This window comes from Papaver somniferum, chromosome 8, assembly GCF_003573695.1.
Source record: "Papaver somniferum cultivar HN1 chromosome 8, ASM357369v1, whole genome shotgun sequence".
Taxonomy (NCBI): domain Eukaryota; kingdom Viridiplantae; phylum Streptophyta; class Magnoliopsida; order Ranunculales; family Papaveraceae; genus Papaver; species Papaver somniferum.
In genome coordinates this window covers 63621349-63644156 of record NC_039365.1, presented here as the reverse complement: position 1 = coordinate 63644156, position 22808 = coordinate 63621349, and the positions used below count along the sequence as shown (strand labels likewise).

Genomic DNA, 22808 nt, shown 5'->3' with positions numbered 1-22808 from the left:
TCCGCATGCTCTCCACGTATCTTCCTATATACACGTGTTTGATGATGAAATATGTACACACGGACAAAGAACAAGGTTTCTTAAGTTCCCTATCAGAAACTGCGAGCATGTTGCTTCAATGAAGAGGGTTTAAATCCCCTCATACACACGGCTAAAATTGAACATGCGGAAGTTGCAAGGATGCTGCTAGAACATGGTGCCCCATGGAATGCTTTATCTCCTTATAATCTCTGTTGACGCCACATTTCCAAGAGAGAAAAAGGACCAAATATTTGTTTATGAAGTTCCCTTATTCCGCTTTGGGCTTAACTTTCAATCTGAGATTTGTGTTTCAGCGCTTGAATCATTTTTGACGTTGAATTAACAAAACTCCTGCGGCTGTGGTTTGTGAGTTACTATAACACTTGGGTGTTTTAGCTCTTATATTTGCTTAGTTAGCATTTGGGTCTTGCATTTCCGCACGACCATTTTAAGGCAATTTAGTTGGTCACAGTGTGAATTGTTACCGAACTTTGTTCTTTTCTGTTGGTTGTGTTCAATGTTTGCATGTTTTAGTTAGGCTAGGTTCATGTCTACTTCCTACGCGCTTGAGTTATTATTATTTCTGTTGTGAGCCTATGCATGATACCTAGGTTCTTGCCATCATTGTAACATTGATACAATGGATGAATTCCAACTTGAATCGTAGCGTGTACATAATAATTTGTGTATTACTTCGGTTTATAATAAGTTTCTCAAGCATAACGCATAATTGGTGAATCTGGTCTTTGTCATTCCTATATAGTGTGCAGTTATGGGTTGTCTTTTAAAACCAGTAGGCAGTACTTACCATAATGCATAATTAGATTCATATAGGAAGTTACCATTATTATTGTGTCAAGCCAACTACATACGCATTTTAGAAAACGACAACCACTGTGGGTGGATATTAAAGAAAGCAGAGAAGAAAAAAAATGAATGTGGGGTAGTCCCCTGTGCATGAGAATGGTGAGTGGTGACCCAAACCTTTCGATTTGGATATAGGAGTCCGGTATGGAAAAAGAACTCAAAGAGCTCCCCCGTGTAATCCGTTAAAATTACTGTAGAATGATTCCTGTAAGATGATTTTCCATGCTTTCTATACCATTTAAATAAAACCATCTTTCCATTTTGTAAAATGATACCTGAAAAAATTTATGTCGGGAGTGTCCCATCCAATACCTGTAGTAGCCAGTATCAAAAATTAATTATACACTGAACAGGACAAGCGTACAAACAAATACGATGAGAAGCTAGCATTCAGCGCTAACGGCACGAGTCATTTTACTACTCTCCATTAGCAGGTTTTTGATGCAACCATTTTAGGGAAATCAAATACCCTGTTTATTTAGTAAATAAAGTTTTTTTTATCAAGGATTCAGGAGGTTGCAACTTGCTAACCATGTGCAATTACTTATAGTCAATCTATTTTCTCATAGTTAAGCTTTGGAGAGTTGCTGTCACCTAATTAATGAAGGACATTTAAATTAAGGACATTGTTGGTTCACCAGGAAGTACCACAGTGAAATATTTTAAATGGCCCCTCAAAGTTCGAAAATTTTATGATTTTGACAAAATCTCATTTTGGGGCCAATTCACATTCGGAAGTTAAATTAACTACCGATTATGATAGTACTAAAATTCGAAAACTGAATATATTCGGAGGTTAAAGTAACACCATTTATTACCGATTATGGTAGTACCAAAGTTCGAAAATTATAGGATTTTGGAAAAATCTCATTTTGGGGCCGATATACATTCGGAAGTTAAATTAACACAATTTACTACCGATTATGTTAGCACCAAAATTCGGAAATGTAAAAAAAAAAAAAAAAACAACTCAAATAATTCTCGTAACACTAACTAAATATATACTAACTACCGAATTCCTATTTAACCTCCGATTATTGAACGACAATTTGGCCATTATGAAAAAAATAAAATAAGGGGTGAACTCAACTTAGGTTTGGGTGACCTTTTTTGTTTTTATTATTGGTCCCTAATTCCTTTTGAGTGGCCCCTAAAAATGCTAGGCTTTTTATGGGTGGTTTGAAGTGGGTATAAGATTGCATTTTGTTTTGAAGGTTTTTGAAATATCAATCATCATCACAAAAAAGGTACAATAAACTACATAATATGAAACCCTTGGTGGTGCTGAATCTCACGATGAAGTTTGGGATGGTCAATTCAAAAATATTAAATGCATTAACTTGATTTTTCAGAAAAAAATATTTCAGGTTCGGACTTTTGATAAGTCTTTAGTTTCAATTGAATCTCAATTCCTGAATTATTAGATGCATTTCATTGGAGCTCATCTAATCCTCTGTTTGTGTGTAAAGTTACGGATTTTATGGAAAATCTATCGAAAATTGAGTTTCTTTGTTAAGTTGATCCGTTATTAGTTGCATTTTAAATTTCAGAATTACTTGATGCATTGTCCTGAAGAGCACCAAATATCGAAGAAAGGGAGGTGCACTTATCGACCGAAGAATCAAATAAGTACGTACAGACGACATTATCGATATACCCATCATTGTTGCATTCATCTTTAATCTGAATTAAAGAAAGTACACCACTTTTGCACATAATTGAATAATAATGTGGTTAAATTTGTATAATTTTTGTTGATAATTGTTTAGTTTCTGACACAGTTAGAGAAAAAATCTCATATAACTAAAATTTAGTTGAAATTATGAACGGCCAAATGAGACCAAATTGTGAAAACTTTGATGATGTTTATGAACTTGCGGAGGCAGCTGAAACTGCGAAAACATAAAGGTGATCTCATTTCCTTAGATTTTCTTTTTCACTGGGCTTTTATCCGATTTTGATTTGTCATCGGGTAATATTTTTAGTACAACCAAGAAAATGGCGGCGAGTAATTCCATACTCGAAAATTTTATTGTGGACTCAATACCTTCATATATGTGTCTTTTAAAAGATGTTTCATGAACTTTTCACTTTGTTTCAGTTTTACATGTTTGCAGGATATATCTGGTTGAAATTGGATTGATGTAATAATCTTCCTAAGAATGTAGTGGGTTCCCGTTGTCTTAAACACTACTGTGGTCATAATCTTTGTACTTTCTTTTGGTTATATAATCCATGTTTTGGCCTTTTGATTCAGATTACGCACACAATACTTGGCGATATTCACATTAAACTGTACCCAGAAGAATGCTCAAAAACTATGGAGAACCTCACCACTGGCTAAAGTAATGGTTATTATTATGATAATCTAATCTTCCTTCTGGATAATTATCAGAGGCTTTATGATACATACTGGAGATCCCCCGGGAGACGGCGATGGTGGGAAGTCTATTTAGGGTAGGGAATTCGAGGATGAATTCTACAAAAGGTGACTCTTATTACTGATTAACAATAGTCTGCTACAAATTTCATTCGGTTTTCTTCTAGGATCATATGATTAGGAGCTTATAACGCTGGAGTTCTCTTTTATTTCCTCCCCGTCTCATATTGTTATCATTATCTGTTCATTCTATAATCAGGTTCTTATTTGTGACGAAGAGCTTACATATGAGAAATGGTTATTTTTTCTAATTTGCATTTAAAGGCATAATAGACCTTTCACACTGTCCATGGATAATTAATGTGCGGTAAGATACTAATGCCGCTCAGTTCTTTGTAACTATTGTAGCAACACCATGGCTGGATAATAAGCATGCAATATTCGATAAAGTTATGAAGGAAATGGGCGTGGTGCAGGTATATTTATTTTTGTATCTTTACTCTTTCCCTAGAACTCTCTTCATGTGTTTGCAATCATCAAGTTAATTAATGATCCATGTATGAAATCTTGATACTTAACCGCATTCAACAAAATAGGACATTTTCACATATTTTTATAAAAATCCCATAACTTCTCAATCTCTCTATTTAATTTTGTTAAATTATCCACCATTGCAAGTTTGTTGACACAGTAGGCATCTTACAGTTTGTTGTTTGAGTTCCTACTTGCGAAATACCCATTGCGATAGTATGTTTTCCATGAAATACGCTTGCTTAAACATTTCCAATTTTGTGACTATCTATTTACAAACTAAAAGTTATCGCAGAAGTAACTTTAATCATATCTATTGTGGGTTCTTGATGGTTTGTCTCTGAAACACAGTATGTGAAAGATTTTAGAAGTTAAGATGTCTTCTAGGTTGTTTCGAAGTTCAAACCCGCCGCAAATTTACGGAATCGCACAGCAACTACAATGTCATGTTCGAAGAACATGTTAATTAAGGTTTAATACTTAAACTTTTGTATTTGCTGGCGTTTTTTCTTTTACTATGTTCTTTACTAGATATGTTAGGACCTGTACTGCCGGTATCTGATTGTTTTCAAAATTTTACTAGATGAATCCGCTGGTCAGCCAGATAACTAAGTGGAGTTATAACTGGATGAACTGAATTTAATCAAGTGGGCTCTTCTTATACCCCCGATAAATAAGTTGTAAAAGTTTATTTGTCAAACATGAACTATAAATCATTTGTGATTGAGGAAACTAAGCGAGCTGCAAAACTAAATCTTTCTCTATGTGTTTATATACAATTTAGTGTGATGTCTTTACTTCCACCTATGTATACGTTTTCTCCTTACAAAGTCATCAATGGACTCATTACCCTTTTTCCAAGATAAAAGTCCTGTAACGGATTCCCTTTGATCGGTGATGTAAATTTTGAGTTAAATGATGCATAGAGTCTTTGTTATTGTTGATCATTTGCTAAGGTGGCATGGATGGCGAACTTTTTCTTTTCTTCTCTAAATAATTTGGTTGTTGGTGTTTTTTTGTTTGTTTTTTGGATTGGGGTAGAATAGTTAAACCATAAACCCGGGGTTTTCTTTGGCATGGTCAAATGAATGTGATTGTTATCACTGCATTAATTTTAGTTTGTTACCGCATCATACTTATGTCAGCTTATATGTGTAGTGCTTAGTAATTTCCAAGCACGGTCTTCTACTTCTACTTGCTTAGACAATGGTATATGATTGTTGGCTTAGCCAAGAACTGTTAACGTTTGACCATATTGGAGATGTGGATGTGCTTTTTGAATATTCTGAGATATTTATAGAAAGAACTCAGTGGTTTGTATATCATTATTGATATCTACAATGAACTTATGTGACTGCCTCATATGCATAACAGTTTCATTCATGTTCTGTACAAGTAGACAAACAGTATAGCATAACTGATTATTTTTCTTGGACGCAATTTTTTGTGTAATGCAGGTTTGTAACATTACAAGTGAAACAACAACTAAGAAGCCAGCTATTGTAGTTTCAACCTTAGCTTTTGTTAAAGAGTTAAGGACACCTTTTGAAGATGTGGTGGAAAAGTTAAGATCATCCAACGAACTAATTCAAAAATTGGTTGCAGCAGCCTGCTCCAGTTTACACACTTTTTTTTTCATTATTTTGAAGGTCACAATCTAACTATTTTGATCGACATTAGTGTATAATGAGTGCTTCTTGCGGGCGCGTGTGGTTCCAAGACGATGTGTAGCGATATATTAGTAGTGGGATGTTTAACTTCATTTTCTTGAAAGTCATGTGTGTTATTACTTACCCTATTTAAAAGGAAAGATCTATCCTCATGATTAATGCATTACCAAAAATAAAGTAAACATGCCCATGCCCTTACAGCCATGTTTCACTTGGAGCCTATGATAGCTTTCATGTTGACGGTATTAATTATCATTTCAACCTACAAGTACGTATAAAAACTTAAAATAGAGTTATAGACATGTTGATTAATTTCTTGAGACATAGCTATACTAGCAGAAAAATTCAAATTGTTTGTCGGCGGTACTCAAATACTGTTAGTTTTTGGATACCAATTTTAGATGGTTTTTTCTTTTTTGCTCGATAAAGATAAATTTATTAGAAAACGAAGGAATGTTAAAACAACAACCAAGTAACCAACCACCAAAGGAAAAAACAAAGGAAGGGAAAGGCCAAGGCCAAAGAACCCAAAGAGCAGAGAAAAAAACAATCAAGGAGGGTTAAAAAACAACTCCCCCAGTTAGAAATTACATCACTAATAACTATCCCTTCCATACAAGGAGAGTAAGCATCCCATTTACTTGTCGATAATTTGATGTCAGTTATCAGATATTCAACTTTCCGATCTTTTTTGTCGAAGGTGTTGTTCCGCTCCAGCCAAATAACCCAAAAAGTTGCCGCATATAGACGACTCTAGATTTCTTTACCACGGGATGATGAACGAGTTGTTGTCCAGTTCACAATAAAGTCTGCATTTTAGATAGTCTTTTTCTTATACTCTCTTATTTCACATCCATTTTGGTGATTATTCCACCCTTTCTTTTGGTATACTGTAGTTGATGTTTGTCATATAGTAAGTTGTTACTAAATAGTGTACATATAAATTAAAATGATCATAGTTTGAATTGGTTTATACTTGATTATATAAACTTGATTCCAGACTGAACAACTTCTAATAATGCTCAACACAACAATCATTGGATCCAGATCTAGAAATAAATGCATGCCCGTGTTGTTACGGCACGAGTTAAGATCTAGTTACATTACATATCATAGACGTTTTCCAAATTTGGACACTAATAAAGATTCACGCTAGATAACAGTATAATTTTAAATGTTGAATAAAAAATATAACTGAAAAGTATAATCAAAATCATGATCCAATTTTTATCATTCGAAAATAGCCTGGAACGGTGATTGTGTCATTGATGTTATTAGGGAATGTTTCGAATCGATTTAGAGAGAAATATAAAACTATTATATATTCAGATACAAGATAGTGGTATCAGTTTTACAAACTGGGAAAACTTTTATATGCCTGAACCCGTATTACATGTACTCGTACACGTAGCGAAGTAGCTATATATATATCGACTTACAGATTTGTGATACGCATATTCTTATGCACATCATATGAAAATCTTTTTAACTCGTGAACCGGATCGGTATGCATACTCATATGAAAACCATTCTTGAACTGTGGTTACGGAACCGGGGTGAGTATCCGAACCAGTACGCAAACTAAATCAGTTACGTGTTCCTGAACTCGGCATCGCTTCCAAACCGGTACGCAAACCGATTTAGTTCTCTGAACTCCGGAACCGGCGACAGTCTTAAGGTTTCCAAACCGGTAAGCAAACCTAAAAAGTTCTGTAAACTCCAGAACTTTGGTTTGGTTAAAAGTTTACAAACCGGTATGTGTACTATGACTAAACCGACTCATGAACGACAATGGTATTTGTACCTTGTACACCTACTAACCATGTCGATTATATTTTGAAGTGTGTTTAAATTATTTATACGAGACAATTAGAATTTGATTAACTATCTAAAAACATTAGACTTATTTGATCACATGTTTGTGACTTAGACTTAATGTCTTATGTGTTCATGAAAATGAAGATTAAGCTTTTAAGTTCAAACCGGCTAGTTTCAACTAACCGTGTTGAACATAGTCTTTGTACACGGTTCGGTTACGGTTTCACCTAACTAGAGTGTATATCTTGCTTACGTAAATAAGACTCAAAGATTCATCTAACGATAAATATTGTTTTCTTTGGTCCAAAGATATCTTAGATTAAACCTAAAGCAACCTATGTTTTGAATTTCTATAAAAGGGTTTAGACACTACTTTTTTGTGTGTCCTAACTAGTTGTATCTAGAGTCGTCCTCTTCCTAACCCTTTTAGGGTTTAGCGACTATAAGGTCTTCATAGGGATTCGTGAAGCCAGGTCCAGTTATCTTTCCTTGCTAACTTGAGTATCCTGATCTTTATTATTTGTAGAGATTTTTCCATTGATCAAGATAGATAGAAATCATCAAAGTTCCTTCTTCTCAAACTTTGTAGATTCCACATGTTTTATACTTGTGAGATGAATAATAATCTAGGCTGCATTTCAGGTTGCATAAATCCGGACTTTGAGGTTAGCTAGACTTTGTCTATTTCTATCGATTTCCACACCTTTGATCAAGCCTTTTTATTATAAAATTAAATCACATATAGGCTTAATCTGTGGGAGGCAAATTTGGTTTAAAGTCTTCAATTGAGTTGAAGCAACTCTTAGTTGGTGTGGCGTCATCAAAGGGAATTAATTGCGCGAAGTCCTGTTGGGATTCAAGAGGCGTAAGGAGCGTGACTGTAACTTAATCGGTCGGATACCTTTTAGGGCTCAACTACATTCCAGTCCGAATTTAATTGGTAGTAGGCTAGTGTCTGTAGCTGCTTAATACAGTTTGATGCTCAATCTGGACTAGGTCCCGAGGTTTTTCTGCATTTGCGGTTTCCTCGTTAACAAAACTTCTGGTGTATGTGTTATTTATTTTCCCCATTATATTGTTTATCTTTATAATTGAAATATCACAGGTTGTACGTTGATCATTCTTAGTAGATACATCCGACCTAGTTTGTTAGATATGATTAGATTGATTCTTGGACAATTGGTGTTTGGCACCGTCCAAGTAAATCTCTTTGTGATTAGGTTCACAGACTTGTTTCTGTAAACATTCTAGCTGCAAGAGAGAGAGAGAGAGAGAAAGAGAGAGATAACTCTAGATATTATTCCTTGATTGAGATTAATTCTCAGAGTTGTATTGAGTTTGTCCCGCGTTTTCATTTACAAATATCAACTCAAGAATAACTCCCAGACAATCATCCTACTTACTAAGGAGGTAATTGTAGCGGAAATCAAACAAGCCGTATTCTCCATAAATTTAGAGAGTGTTCCTGGTCCAGATGGTTATACAAGTAAGTTTTTCAAAGTTTTCTGGGAAAAAACTCACCCTCAATTGATAGCAATGGTTCAAATCTTTTTCAATGATATTAATATGCATCCTCTCATGAATCACACAAACATAACACTCATACCTAAAGTAGATCATCCATCAAAAATTTCAGACCCATAGGGCTATGCAACGTCACATATAAAATCATTGCAAAAATCCTAGTTAATCGAAATAGACCCCTACTCCCTTTCTTAATAAGCCAATTTCAAAGTGCGTTTGTACCATGATGTGATTTTTAATTGAGTTGTAGTAAAAAGTTCGTTGAGACTTGTGAAAGCAAAATATTTTAGATTTAATGAAATTTAAGAACAAACAAGAATTAATTCAAGATTATTAGGAATAACCAAGACACTGATTCCACTATCACACATGAATAAACTATGGCAAATAATCCAAAACTTTAATTATCTTTTAAGTCCCTTATTTCTTAGTTCACAATTAATCAAAAATATTCTCAAATATCAATTGTATTCCCCAAGCATAGACTATCAATTTATTAAACAAAGTATAATCTATCAAATTGAATCACAAGTAATTAAGAAAATTATGTAAACATTTAAAAACTCTGCAAGAGCAGTGATTGAGTAAATTATAATTAAAAATTAGAGAAAATGAAATAGTTACCATTATTCATGCGTGAATAGCTTCCTCATTGCCCTGATTGTGGGAGAATTAGCTCATCATGTTGGAAACACACTCAAAATTCATTTTTATTGCTCAAAGGGTGTTTACAAAGATGATATGGAGAAAAACTATTAAAAACTGGGTTTGCAACAGTTATAAGTGTTACAAACTGACAAGAATGATAGAACAGTATCGTCGCTGATTCTGTAGCTCTCGGCCCACGCCTGAGTGTCGTTTCCATTGTTGAAAAAACGACTGCCTTGGATGGTTTATTCTTCGTGTTCTTCAGATGAGCAGCAGCAGAAAAATATTTCTGGAACTTGATTTTCTCGACTCTATGATGCTCTATAATCTCCCAAACTCTCAGTAACCCCTCTAAGATGCCATAACACGCTTTATATACACAACAACTTCAAAATATCTCGTAATAATGTCTTCAAATTCTCTCACAGCAAAGCCATTACTCGGGAATATTTCCAAAGTTATGGTTTTAAATCCTTCTTTACGTCCTTCACGCGTCTATTGCAACTCAGAGTTCTCCATACACGTGCAGTACACGAATTAGAGTCCCAGCAGCACACGAAATTCATAGCAAGTCCCGTGAAAACTCTCCCACGAACGTGTTTCTCTGATTGCTTGAAACCCACGATGCAGCCAACTCTAATCGAAACCATCGACCATACCATCCCTGTTTGGTCCAAACAGGCCCAAAACAACCAAACCCAGTGATTGATTCTCGCTCAAACTCCTCGGAATTTAAAACAGAGCTTTCTGTTTGAAGATAAACCCGAGATTGTTTTTTTCTTCAACTCCACCATTATAGCCAATTCTGGTCGAAACCATTGATCATAGCATGCCTGTTAAGCTTAAACATGCCTTCCCAAGAAGTTTCAGTCATTGAGTTCTCCATGAATCCACTCCAAAAGCCGAACCCTAATTCTGCAAGTTACTGCCGTAAATTTCCCGCCAAATTTTTTTTTGAAATGTTGAAGATGAAGTGCCCCTATCCTTTTCTGGGGTGCGAATAGCAGATGGGTGCTGAGGACAAATTTGGGTGCTTAGGATGAATTTTGGCTACGCATAACATTGGGTGCCCCTTAGCCAAATCTGGGGTCCATAAAGCAAATGTCCTCCAGGGGTCCAAATAGCACTTTTTGAGCAACTTTTTCCACACAAGTGTATTTCTCCAAAAACACCTACACAAACATAAAAACACCATACTAAGTACAAAATCAAGCACTAGCAATAGAGACACTGAGGACAACTCAGACACAAAAATGTGCCTATCAAATACCCCCAAACTTATTATTTGCTAGTCCTCGAGCAAATCTAATATAAAATGACTACACTTAGCACGTGCAGCAAGCCGTTAAACCGCTAGGTGGCCCTAGCGGCAGAGTGTTGTCTCCGGAGGGTTTACCAAAGGTGTACCCACAAAACCTTTACTCCAGACCTTAGCTATCTACGCAGAACCTTGGAAGGCACTAAAGAATCTCCTTGGTTGGCATACAATCATTGACTGTAGGAGGAAGTACCCTGATGCGAAATTCCAATTGTTGTACACGAGTTTGCACTCAACATACTATAATTCATATATAAGTGTCAGAGCTCTACTCAGATGGTTTCTAGACATCATAACCTGAGTCAACCAATCATATGGAAAAATTAAGAAGATGGATAAAGAGAAAAATAAATGGTTAAAGTGAACGGTGTTTCCCATATCTGTCTGAAGGCCTCTGCCAAGATGATCCTATCCTAATGGACTGAGATACCGGTCTGACTAATATCAACACAGCTGGCAAATACAAGGGAACCAATGGTCGATAAACCTAACTCTAGGTCAACACAACTGGCATATACAAGGGCACCAGTGGTCGACTTTATTGAATTTATTCCAGTTGGTCTAATGGTCTGGTCTCAAACTTCTTTTTTTTTGTTATCTCAATCACCCTATTTCACCCTAGTAATGGTAACAACTTGAGTCGTGTGCCCCACCAAATCACTTAAGAAATAAAAACAAAAGGGATTAGGATTCAACGAGTTATGGCGAAACTACCATGTTTTTTTTTAATTCTAACACCTGAGCTCTGTGCTTTTATGAATAGACTCTTTAGATGTTTCCATCTAATCAGATTGGTTCCTCAACCCCTACAACCAAGATGTTCCCATCCACTTAGATTGGTTAGTGCCAACCTTAATAAGCATAAATTTCTAGGCTCTGGAGTTTATTTATTGCAATTAAAATCTAACAAAAAGTTTCTTCCCCACCCCCAAACTTAAATCTAACATTGTCCTCAATGTTTCTCATGAAAGAGCAATACCAAAAAGCAAAGTAACATGAGGAATCAGTAAAGAGAGAAGTCGGAAAGATAGTACCTGGGTGAAGAGAGAAATAAAAAACTAATATACAACATACAATTGCCTCGATGGTCAATCAAGGGTAAACAGGGTCCTCCAGAGGGACCTCCTCAACATCACCTATAGGAAAGGGCTCTAAAAAGGGTTTCAATCTCTGACCGTTAACCTTCGAAGAACTACTACCATCTGGTGTATCGATCTCAACAGCTCCATGAGGAAAGACAGTGCGAACAATAAAAGGACCCGTCCACCGAGAGCGTAACTTCCCAGGGAAAAGATGCAAGCGGGTATCATACAGAAGAACTTTTTGACCTGGAGAGAATGACTTTCTTAAAATATTCTTATCATGTACAAGTTTCATTTTGTTCTTATACTCCTTCGCACTATCGTAAGCATCTATACGAATCTCTTCCAACTCATTGAGCTGGAGTTTCCTATGGACTCCTGCCTTGTCAAGTGAAAAATTTAGCTGCTTAACAGCCCAATAAGCTCTATGTTCTAACTCAACAGGTAAATGACATACCTTGCCATACACAAGCCGATAAGGCGACATTTCAATGGGGGTCTTAAACGCAGTACGGTAAGCCCATAAGGCATCAGTAAGCCTAGACGACCAGTCTTTCCGATTAGGATTAACTGTTTTCTCTAATATACACTTTATCTCCCTATTGGAAATCTCTACCTGAACACTAGTCTGTGGATGATATGGGGTATCTACCTTATGTGTAATACCATATTTCTTCATCAAAAGCCTAAAAGGTCCATTACAAAAGTGCGTCCCTCCATCACTAATTATAGCTCGCGGTGTACCAAAACGTGTAAGTATATTATTTTTCAAGAACTCAATCATAACCCTATGGTCATTTGTTTTACACGCAACCGCCTCAATCCACTTAGAGACGTAGTCTACAACGACAAGTATGTAAAGGTTACCAAAAGAATTAGGAAACGGATCCATAAAGTCAATACCCCACACATCAAAGACCTCAACAACTAAAATAGAGTTCAAGGGCATCATGTTCCTACGGGAAATGGTTCCTAATTTCTGGCAACGCTCACAAGTAACACAGTGACTATGAGAGTCTTTAAACAACGAAGGCCAATAGAATCCACACTGCAATATCTTAGCAGCAGTCTTCTTATCACAAAAGTGACCCCCACAAGCATGATCATGACAAAAGGAAATAATACTGGACTGGTCACTCTCAGGTATACATCTGCTAATAATCTGTTCTGTACAATACTTAAACAAATAAGGATCATCCCAAAAGAAGTGTTTCACCTCGGCTAAAAACCTAGAACGATCTTGTTTACCCCAATGTTGGGGCATTCGACCAGTAACAAGATAATTCACTATATTCGCATACCAAGGTGCTTGGGTAACAAATAACAGTTGTTTATCAGGAAAACTATCCCTAACAGGAAGAGAATCATTAAAGGTATACACAACAAGCCTAGACAAGTGGTCTGCTACTACATTTTTTACACCTATTTTATCTCTAATGTCTAAGGAAAATTCCTGCAACAATAGGATCCATCTAATCAATCTAGGTTTAGTATCCTTCTTGGAAAGAAGATACTTCAAAGTAGCATGATCAGTAAAGATTATGACCTTAGAACCTAAGAGGTAGGATCTAAACTTGTCTAAGGCAAACACAATAGCTAATAGTTCCTTCTCTGTAGTGGTATAGTTCAACTGGGCATCATTCAGAGTTTTTCTAGCATAGTAAATCACATGAAGTAACTTATTTTCTCGCTGACCTAACACAACACCAGTAGCATAATCTGTAGCATCACACATGATCTCAAAGGGTAGGTTCCAGTTGGGTGCCTGGACAATTGGGGGCGGTAGTGAGTAAATTCTTAAGCTTCTAAAAAGCCTCTAAACAAGCACCATCAAAGACAAACTTAACGTCTTTTGTAAGCAAATTGCAAAGAGCTCTAGAAATTAAGCTAAAATCCTTAATGAATCGACGATAAAAATCTGCATGCCCTAAGAATGACCTAATATCTCTTTTTTGGGACCTGTAAAGTTTTAATAAGGTCAACTTTGGCTCTCTGTACCTCTATACCCTTCGAAGATACGACATGCCCTAGAACAATTCCTGATCGAACCATGAAGTGACATTTCTCCCAATTAAGGACTAAATTCTTTTCCTTACACCTAGTCAAAACTAATGACAAATGATGCAAGCACTCATCGAAAGACGAACCAAACACTGAAAAATCATCCATAAAGACTTCTAAGAACCGTTCTACCATGTCATAAAATATGCTCAACATACAACGCTGAAAGGTCGCAGGGGAATTACATATCCCAAAAGGCATGCGTCTATACACAAAGGTGCCAAAGGGACAGGTGAAAGTAGTTTTCTCTTGGTCTTCTGGGGCAATAACAACCTGATTATAACCGTACTATCCATCTAAAAAGCAATAATGACTACGTCCAACTAATCTCTCTAGTATTTGGTCGATGAAGGGAAGGGGAAAGTGGTCCTTCCTAGTTACCTTGTTCAATTTCCTATAATCAATACAGACACGCCAACCTGTGATCACCCGGGTTGGGATTAACTCATTGTTATCATTCTGGACTGCAGTAATGCCGGATTTCTTGGGAACATCCTGAACGGGGCTGACCCACTTACTGTCTGAAATGGGGTAGATAATGCCTGCATCTAACAGCTTAAGAACCTCGGTTCGAACTACTTATTTCATATTAGGGTTCAGTCGACGTTGCATCTCCCTAGAAGGTTTGGTGTCACTCTCTAAATAGATATGATGCATACAATCAGTAGGACTTATACCCTTAAAGTCTCTATGGTCCACCCTAATGCTTCCTTGTTATTCTGAAGGATGGTCACTAGCCTACTTTCCTGACCACTATCCAAGTCGGATGCTATAACCACAAGTAAAGTTTCAGATGGGCCTAAAAACACATACTTCAGGGAATCTGGTAATGGTTTAAGGTCAAACTTAGGAGGCTTTTCAAACGAAGGAACTAGGGTAGACTCAGAAACGGGTAGAGGTTCGAACTTAGGTTTCCAGCCATTACTAGTGTCTATCAAAGGGGTTGAATCTAACAAAGCATTTACCTCATTAATCACATCGTCATCATCAAAATTAATACCAAAGTGGGCTAGGAATTTTTCTAATGGATCTTCTAACAAAGTGTTTGGTAATGACTCCTCGACTAATGTTCCTATCATGTTCACCTCTTCTATGTTCGAGTCATCTAGTTCAGAGGGTAGCTTACTAATATTAAAAATGTTCAACTCAATAGTCATATTACCAAAAGACAAATTCATAATACCATTTCGACAGTTAATGATCGCATTGTATGTAGCTAAAAACGGGAAACCTAAAATCACTGGTATTTGGTTCTCTGGATCAGGGACAGGTTGGGTATCTAGGATAACAAAATCCACTGGATACATAAACTTGTCGACCTCAATAAGAACGTCCTCGATCACGCCACGAGGAATTTTAACGGACCTATCAGCTAACTGAAGTGTCATCTGGGTAGGTTTCATCTCACCAAGTCCTAGCTTAAGGTACACATGGTATGTCAGTAAGTTCACACTGGCTCCTAAGTCAAGCAAAGCTTTCTCGACACGGTATTTACCTATTGTGCAAGAAATAGTAGGGGACCCTGGGTCTTTATACTTAGGAGTAGTGGTATTCTAAATAATAGAACTCACATGACTAGCTAGGAAGGCTTTCTTCTGGACACTAAGTTTTCGCTTTCGCGTACACATGGCATAAGCGGGAATCTGCTTAATCGCATCTAACAATGGGAGGTTGATAGTGACCTGCTTAGAAACCTCCAATATATCATTAAAGTTGGACTCCCTCTTAGTTGAAACTAGCAGTTAGGGGAACGGGGCTTTGGGAACAAAGTCGGGCTCAGCATGACCCTCATTGGTCTCTTTGGAGACTCTATCAGTCTCCTCATTTTCTGGCTCAGAAGGGTGAACTACAGCGTGTTCACTATCAGGCATGGCAACCTTATTGTCAAATTTCTTTCCACTCCTAAGGGTTGTTATAGAATTCACATGATTGTACGATTTCTCTCCTTTAGGGTTAGGATCAGTTTGACTAGGGAATCTTCCATCTTCTGTTTCACTAAGAAACTTAGCTATTTGGCCGCTTAAAGTTCTAAGTTAGCAAGAGACTGGGAATTATTCTTAAAATTTTGTCTGGTTTCTTCTTGAAAACCACAGTGGTTCTTTGATAACATCTCATGGTTCTTTGCTAACATAGTAAGGGTTTCTTCTAAGGTGGAGATCTTTTTCTCATTCTGAAACTGGGGTTGACCTGAAGAGTTCTTAGCATAACCAAAACCTGGGGGAGGCTGAGAATTACTAGACTGCCCTTGATTCTGACCCTTAGACCAAGAAAAATTAGGATGGTTTCTCCAACCAGGGTTGTAAGTCTCTGAGTATGGGTCAAACTTCTGACGGTTCTCAAACCTAGCATTGTTATAGCCAGCATGGGCTTGCTCTTCACTAACCTGACCTTCCCAAAACGATTTATTGGATTCTACTCCACAACTAGACACTTGAGAGGCTCTAAACCTATCATCAGGTTCAACAAGAGACCTATGTTTAGGATGATTCAATTCTAAAGCTTCTAACCTTCTAGACAAAGCAGCAAACTTAGCATCAGACCCGAAGCTTGTATCTACCACATTGGTGCTACCTCTATTGACCAAGAGTCTTTTTGGGGTTCAACACAAGACTCCCACTGTTGGGATTTTTCAGCAACATCTCCTAAGAAGGTGAAAGCATCATCAGCACTTTTACTAGTGAACTCACCAGGGCACATAGACTCAACCATGGCTTTGGTTGAATAGTCTAAACCATCATAAATAATCTCTACGAGTTTCATCTTATCAAATCCATGGTAAGGACGTTGGGATAGGATATCATTGAATCTCTCTAAAAACCTATAAAGAGACTCTCCCTCTTGTTGCACACTAGCACTAATTTTCTTCCTAATAGACGCAGTTTTATGCTTAGGGTAGAATTTCGTAGAGAAAGCAGCAATAAGTTCCTGCCATGTTTCAATGGATTCAGATGATAGGTTTTTCAGCCATGTCTTGGATTTATCTCTTAAGAAAAAGGGAAACATCTTAAGTTTCAAGACTTCATCAGTAAGGTCTTTTATTCTAATTGTCCCACAAATTTCCTCAAAGTCCCTAATATGAAAATAAGGGTTCTCATCATCTTTCCCTAAGAATATAGGGATCATCTGAAGAATACTAGGTTTTATCTCGAAATTATCCGTAGTAGCTGGCAATTTAATGCACGAAGCTCGGGTGGACCTAGTTGGGAACATGTAATCTTTCAAAGTTGTCATTGCTGGCAAAGTTGAAGTACTAGGGGTATTTTCCTCACGAAGAGACATATTCTCAAAACTGAAGTTTCCAAAAACAGGGCTCTCAAAAGAAGAGTCTTCGAGCTCCCCGCCTTCAAATGAAGAACTACTAGGTTTATCACTAATCAAACGACCTAGAGTGTTTCTTTTCCAAGCCCGCTCTTTAATTGAGTTGTAGTAAAAATTTCGTTGAGACTTGTGAAAGAAAAAGATTTTAGATTTAATGAAACTTAAAACAAACAAGAATTAATTCAAGATTATTAGGAATAACCAAGACACTGATTCCACTATCACACATGAATAAATTATGGAAAATAATCCAAAACTCTAATTATCTTTTTAAGTCCCTTATTTCTTAATTCACAATTAATCAAACATATTCTCAAATATTAATTGTATTCCCCAAGCATAGACTATCAATTGATTAAACAAAGTATAATCTATCAAATAGAATCACAAGTAATTAAGAAAATTATGTAAACATTTAAAAACTCTGCAAGAGCAGTGATTGAGTAAATTATAGTTAAAAATTAGAGAAAATGAAATAGTTACCCATTATTCATGCGTGAATAACTTCCTCATTGCCCTGGTTGTGGGAGAATTAGCTCATCATCATGTTGGAAACACATTCAAAATTCATTTCTATTGCTCAAAGGGTGTTTACAAAAATGATATGGAGAAAAACTATTAAAAAACGGGTTTGCAACAGTTATAAGTGTTACAAACTGAAAATAATGATAGAACAGTATTGTCGTTGATTCTGTAGCTCTCGACCCACGCCTGTGTGTCGTTTCCACTGTTGAAAAAACGACTTCCTTGGATGGTCTGTTCTTTGTGTTCTTCAGATGAGCAGCAGCAGAAAAATATTTCTGGAACTTGATTTTCTCGACTCTGTGATGCTCTATAATCTCCCAAACTCTCAGTAACCCCTCTAAGATTCCAGAACATGCTTTATATACACAACAGCTTCAAAATATCTCGTAATAATGTCTCCAAATTCTCTCACAGCAAAGCCATTACTCGGGAATATATTATTTCCAAAGTTATGGTTTTAAATCCTTCTTTACGCCCTTCACGCGTCTATTGCAACTCAGAGTTCTCCATACATGTGCAGTACACGAATCAGAGTCCCAACAACACACGAAATTCATAGCAAGTCCCTTGAAAACTCTCCCACGAACGTGTTGCTCTTTTTGCTTCAAAGCCACGATGCAGCCAACTCTAATCGAAACCATCGACCATACCATCCCTGTTTGGTCCAAACAGGCCCAAAGCAACCAAACCCAGTGATTGATTCTCGCTCAAACTCCTCGGAATTCAAAACAGAGCTTTCCGTTTGAAGATAAACCCGAGATTCTGTTTTTCTTCAACTCCTCCATTATAGCCAATTCTGGTCGAAACCATTGATCATAGCATGCCTGTTAAGCTTAAACATGCCTTCCCAAGAAGTTTCAGTCATTGAGTCTCCATGAATCCACTCCAAAAGCCGAACTCTAATTCTGCAAGTTACTGCCGCAAATTTCCCGCCAAATTTATTTTTGAAATGTTGAAGATGAAGTGCCCCTATCCTTTTCTGGGGTGCGAATAGCAGATGGGTGCTAAGGAAAAATTTGGGTGTTGAGGATGAATTTGGGCTACGCATAACCTTGGGTGCCCCTTAGCCAAATCTGGGGTCCGTATAGCAAATGTTTTCTAGGGGTCCAAATAACACTTTTTGAGCAACTTTTTCCACACAAGTGTATTTCTCCAAAAACACCTACACAAACATAAAAACACCATACTAAGTACAAAATCAAGAACTATCAATAGAGACACTGAGGACAATTCAGACACAAAAATGTGTCTATCATACCACAAAGATCGATTCACGATAACAAAGAAATCGTTGGAGAGATATTCCACTATATTAGAACCTCAAGCCTCACTAAAGATCCGAAAGTAGCTCTCAAACTGGATATCCTGAAAGCCTACGATAGTTTAGACTTGGGATTCATCAAAACTGCTTTTACAAGGCTTGGATTTCCTACCACCTTTATAGATTACATCATGTTATGCATCACATCTGTTACATACTCGATCAACATAAATGGTACACCTCATGGTTACATCAACCCAACAAGAGGTATCAGACAAGGAGACCCGCTTTCTTCCTATATTTTTATAATATGTGCAGAAATCCTGTCCACAAATTTAGGAAACCTTCAAAACCAAAAGCTGATTCGAGGACTTAACATATCAAAAAAAAAACACCTCTCATTAGTCATCTGATATATGATGATGACCTACTAATCACTTACAAAGCCTCTTCCTAGAGTAACCTCCATCTTAAAAACCCGCTTCACTCTTATGGCACTTTGGCGGGACAGGTAATCAATACTTCCAAATAAGTAATCATTCATCACCCGAGATTGGATCCGATCAACGTGAGTAACCTTCAAAAAAATTTCGAGATGCCAACAACATCAAAACCTTCAACCTATCTACGTGTCCAATTGAAACAAGGAAGATCATCTAATCACGCCTTCACGCCTCTCCTTCAAATTAGCTCGAAAAGCTAAAGGATGGATGACAAAATGTCTAAATCAAGCCGGAAGACTCATCCTTATTAAAACCTCCCTAATCCCCACCTCAAACCACCTTATGCAAACACACCCATCAATGTCCATAAACAAATAGATCTAATCACCAAAAAAATTCTGTGGACATGATTCGTTAATCAAAATACTTCATCTCATTGGTTGGGATAAAGTAAAAAAACCGATATCTGAAGGAGCGCTAGGAAGAAGAAAAAACAGTGATCATAACAAGGATCTTCTCATGAAAAGAATTTGGAACTTGCATGAACAACCTAACTCCATCTGTGGAAGTCTTTTCAATGAGAAATATCTAGATCAACAACCAATTATACACGCCATCGATATTATACCTTCTTTGTCAAACGTTCAATGGAGACTATTGGCATCAATCGTCCCTACCATGCAATAATTGATATATCATCACATTGGAAATGGATTATCAACACCAATAGAAGCCAATTGGATTCCACACTCCCCAAATTTGGACCCAACACAATATTACCCGATCCGAAAGGTAGCTGATCTCATTGATCCAATCTCTAATAATTGGAACCATGAAAAATTAAACACCCTTCCCAATCGTGTAGCCAAAAAATCATAAGCATCCACCTTCCCCAAGATAACCCCAAAGACAAAATAATATGGTCGCACTCAAAATCAGGAAAATACGCTACTTCATCGGGATACGAATATCTAACCCATGGTCAACCTACTCATACCCCCCTCCCCATACTAAATTTCTGTGGAATTTACCGTGTCCACCAAAAATTCAGGTTTTCTTGTGGAAAGCAATCAATGAAGGTCTACCAACCTTCTCACTCATACATCACATCCATTTCACCAACTCTGACATTTTCCCCAGATGTAACGCTGATCCTAAGTTAGCAGTTCACCTTTTAATTCACTGCCCAATAGCGACTACATCTTGGAACACCTTACTCACTCAAATCTAAACCACATCAAACTCCAACCACACCCCCACTTAACTCCTCAGACAACCATTTCCCAGATTTTACAACAATCAGCACCAACATCTGTTATCTCTTCTTTCTGTTTTCTATTATGAACCTTACGGTTGGCCAGGAATGACCTAATATACCGCCAAAAGCAAACATCATCAAATGAAATCTTAGTTTGGTCTCAAAGATAACAACAAGAATATTCTGCAGCGCAAGATTCCTTACCTCCAGTCCTACCATAAAATTTACTGATGCTTAACCACTTGAGAAGCAACAATAGGATTTCAATAATATCAGTAGGATGGTCAACCCCAAACATGAACTGGATTAAGATTAACACAGATGGAGCGGCCAGGGATCATCCGGGTTTCTCCGGTGCAGGTTTCATTTGCAGGAACTCCAACACACAAATTGTTATGGCACTAGCTCAACCACTAGGAATTACGACGGCATTAACTACATAAACTTGGGCTATGCTTTTGGCATCAAGAACAACAACATAAAGGCAATGGCCTAAAGTTGTATTCGAGACGGACTCAGAAAACCTTTTTCGCTTCACCACATCCCCTACTCCCCCACCTTGGCACATCTCAGGGATGATCGAGGAAATAAAAAATAGAATGCAACAGATTGCGTAGGCTGCTACCCAAAACAACTGCAGATAAGGAAATCAAGAAGCAAATGCAAGTCTGATGATATTTTATATAGTGGTAAGAAGGTTGTCGTTCACTCGGACTTGATGAGATTCATTTTAAGAATTAATAAACTATAATAAAAGAAAAATATATACAAAATATTCTCACAAGATGAAGAGAGTTACTGGGACTAGGATTTCGTCGAATTCATAACATAGGGTTCGATTTATTTATTCTCAACAATTAAAGATCAATAGATAAAATTAACATGGACTCAGATTTTGCCAAGGTAAATTCTCAAAAGATTAGTTGTAAATCCTAAGCATGATGTATCAAAACATTTAATCTAAGCATACTTCATCAAATTAAATGACAACCAATTAATTCAAATCATATTTCAATTAAAATTAATGCAAAAGTCTTAAAAATAATTAAATAATTTTACCCATGTATGACACTCGTCTTCCTCCGTCGTCCCGGTGTTGGAGATTAGCTCACCACGTCAAAAACACACTTAAAATATTTATTCATGGCTCAAAAAGTGGTTTACAAATGATGAAAATGTGAGAAAATTACTAAAGCTGTGATTTTCTTTTCTCTCCAAAACTCCCCCCAAATGTGCTCTCTAGCTCTCTATTTATACATACAAATACACATCACTCAAATATATTCTTCCATAACTCCAAAATCTTCTTCTTTTTAATTAAAAATATCTTCAGGAATTTTTCCTTCTATTTATTCTATATATGTCTTTACTAAACCCATATCTTCTTTAATTCGCATAATAAAATCCAAGATAAAATCTTCTAAGGATATCTTTCTTGTTTAATACAAGATAACTTCCTTTTTCTTCAAAACTTCATGTTTGTAAGGAAAGAAGATATTCTTATCTTAAAGATAATAAATCCTTTACCGTTGAAACCAAATTTCCCGCCAATTTTTCTTTTCTAATCAAGGAAGAAGATGGAGCCCCCTTAACCAGTAATGGGGTGCGATTAGTAGTTGACTCCATGGGGTGCCCCTTATTCAAAACTGAGAGTCCGAATAACATGTGTCCTCTTGGTGCCTATACCAACTTTTCGAGCCGAAGTTTCCAAAAATGTTTATTTTCCAAAAATACCTACAAACACATAAACACCATAATAAATAGAAAATCGAGTACCAACAATACTGAAAATTGAGGACAATTCGGTCACAAAAATATGTCTATCAAATACCCCCAAACTTATTATTTGCTAGTCCTCGAGCAAATATAATCTAGAAAAATAAAAATGACTACACTTAGCACTGCAGCAAGTCGTTAAACCGCTAGGTGGCTCTAGCGGCGGAGTGTTGTCTCTGGAGGGTTTACTAGAGGTGTACCCACAAAACCTTTACTCCGGACCCTAGCTATCTACGAAAAACCTTGGAAGTCACTAAATAATCTCCTTGGTTGGCATACTCTCATTGACTACAGGAGGAAATACCCT

The 22808-nt window shown here is 36.9% G+C and overlaps 1 long non-coding RNA gene across 2 annotated transcripts; it reads left to right on the top strand.

Annotated features, from left to right (window-relative positions):
- The first annotated feature begins 2113 nt into the window (after positions 1–2113).
- On the top strand, positions 2114–5567 carry LOC113302977. Of its 2 annotated transcripts, none has more exons than XR_003337244.1 (5): positions 2114–2255; positions 2439–2517; positions 3146–3376; positions 3677–3744; positions 5257–5567. It is a non-coding gene; the product is annotated as an uncharacterized LOC113302977 (long non-coding RNA). The 2 variants fall into 2 exon arrangements; XR_003337245.1 differs by having other exon boundaries at positions 3658–3744.
- The last annotated feature ends 17241 nt before the right edge of the window (positions 5568–22808 follow it).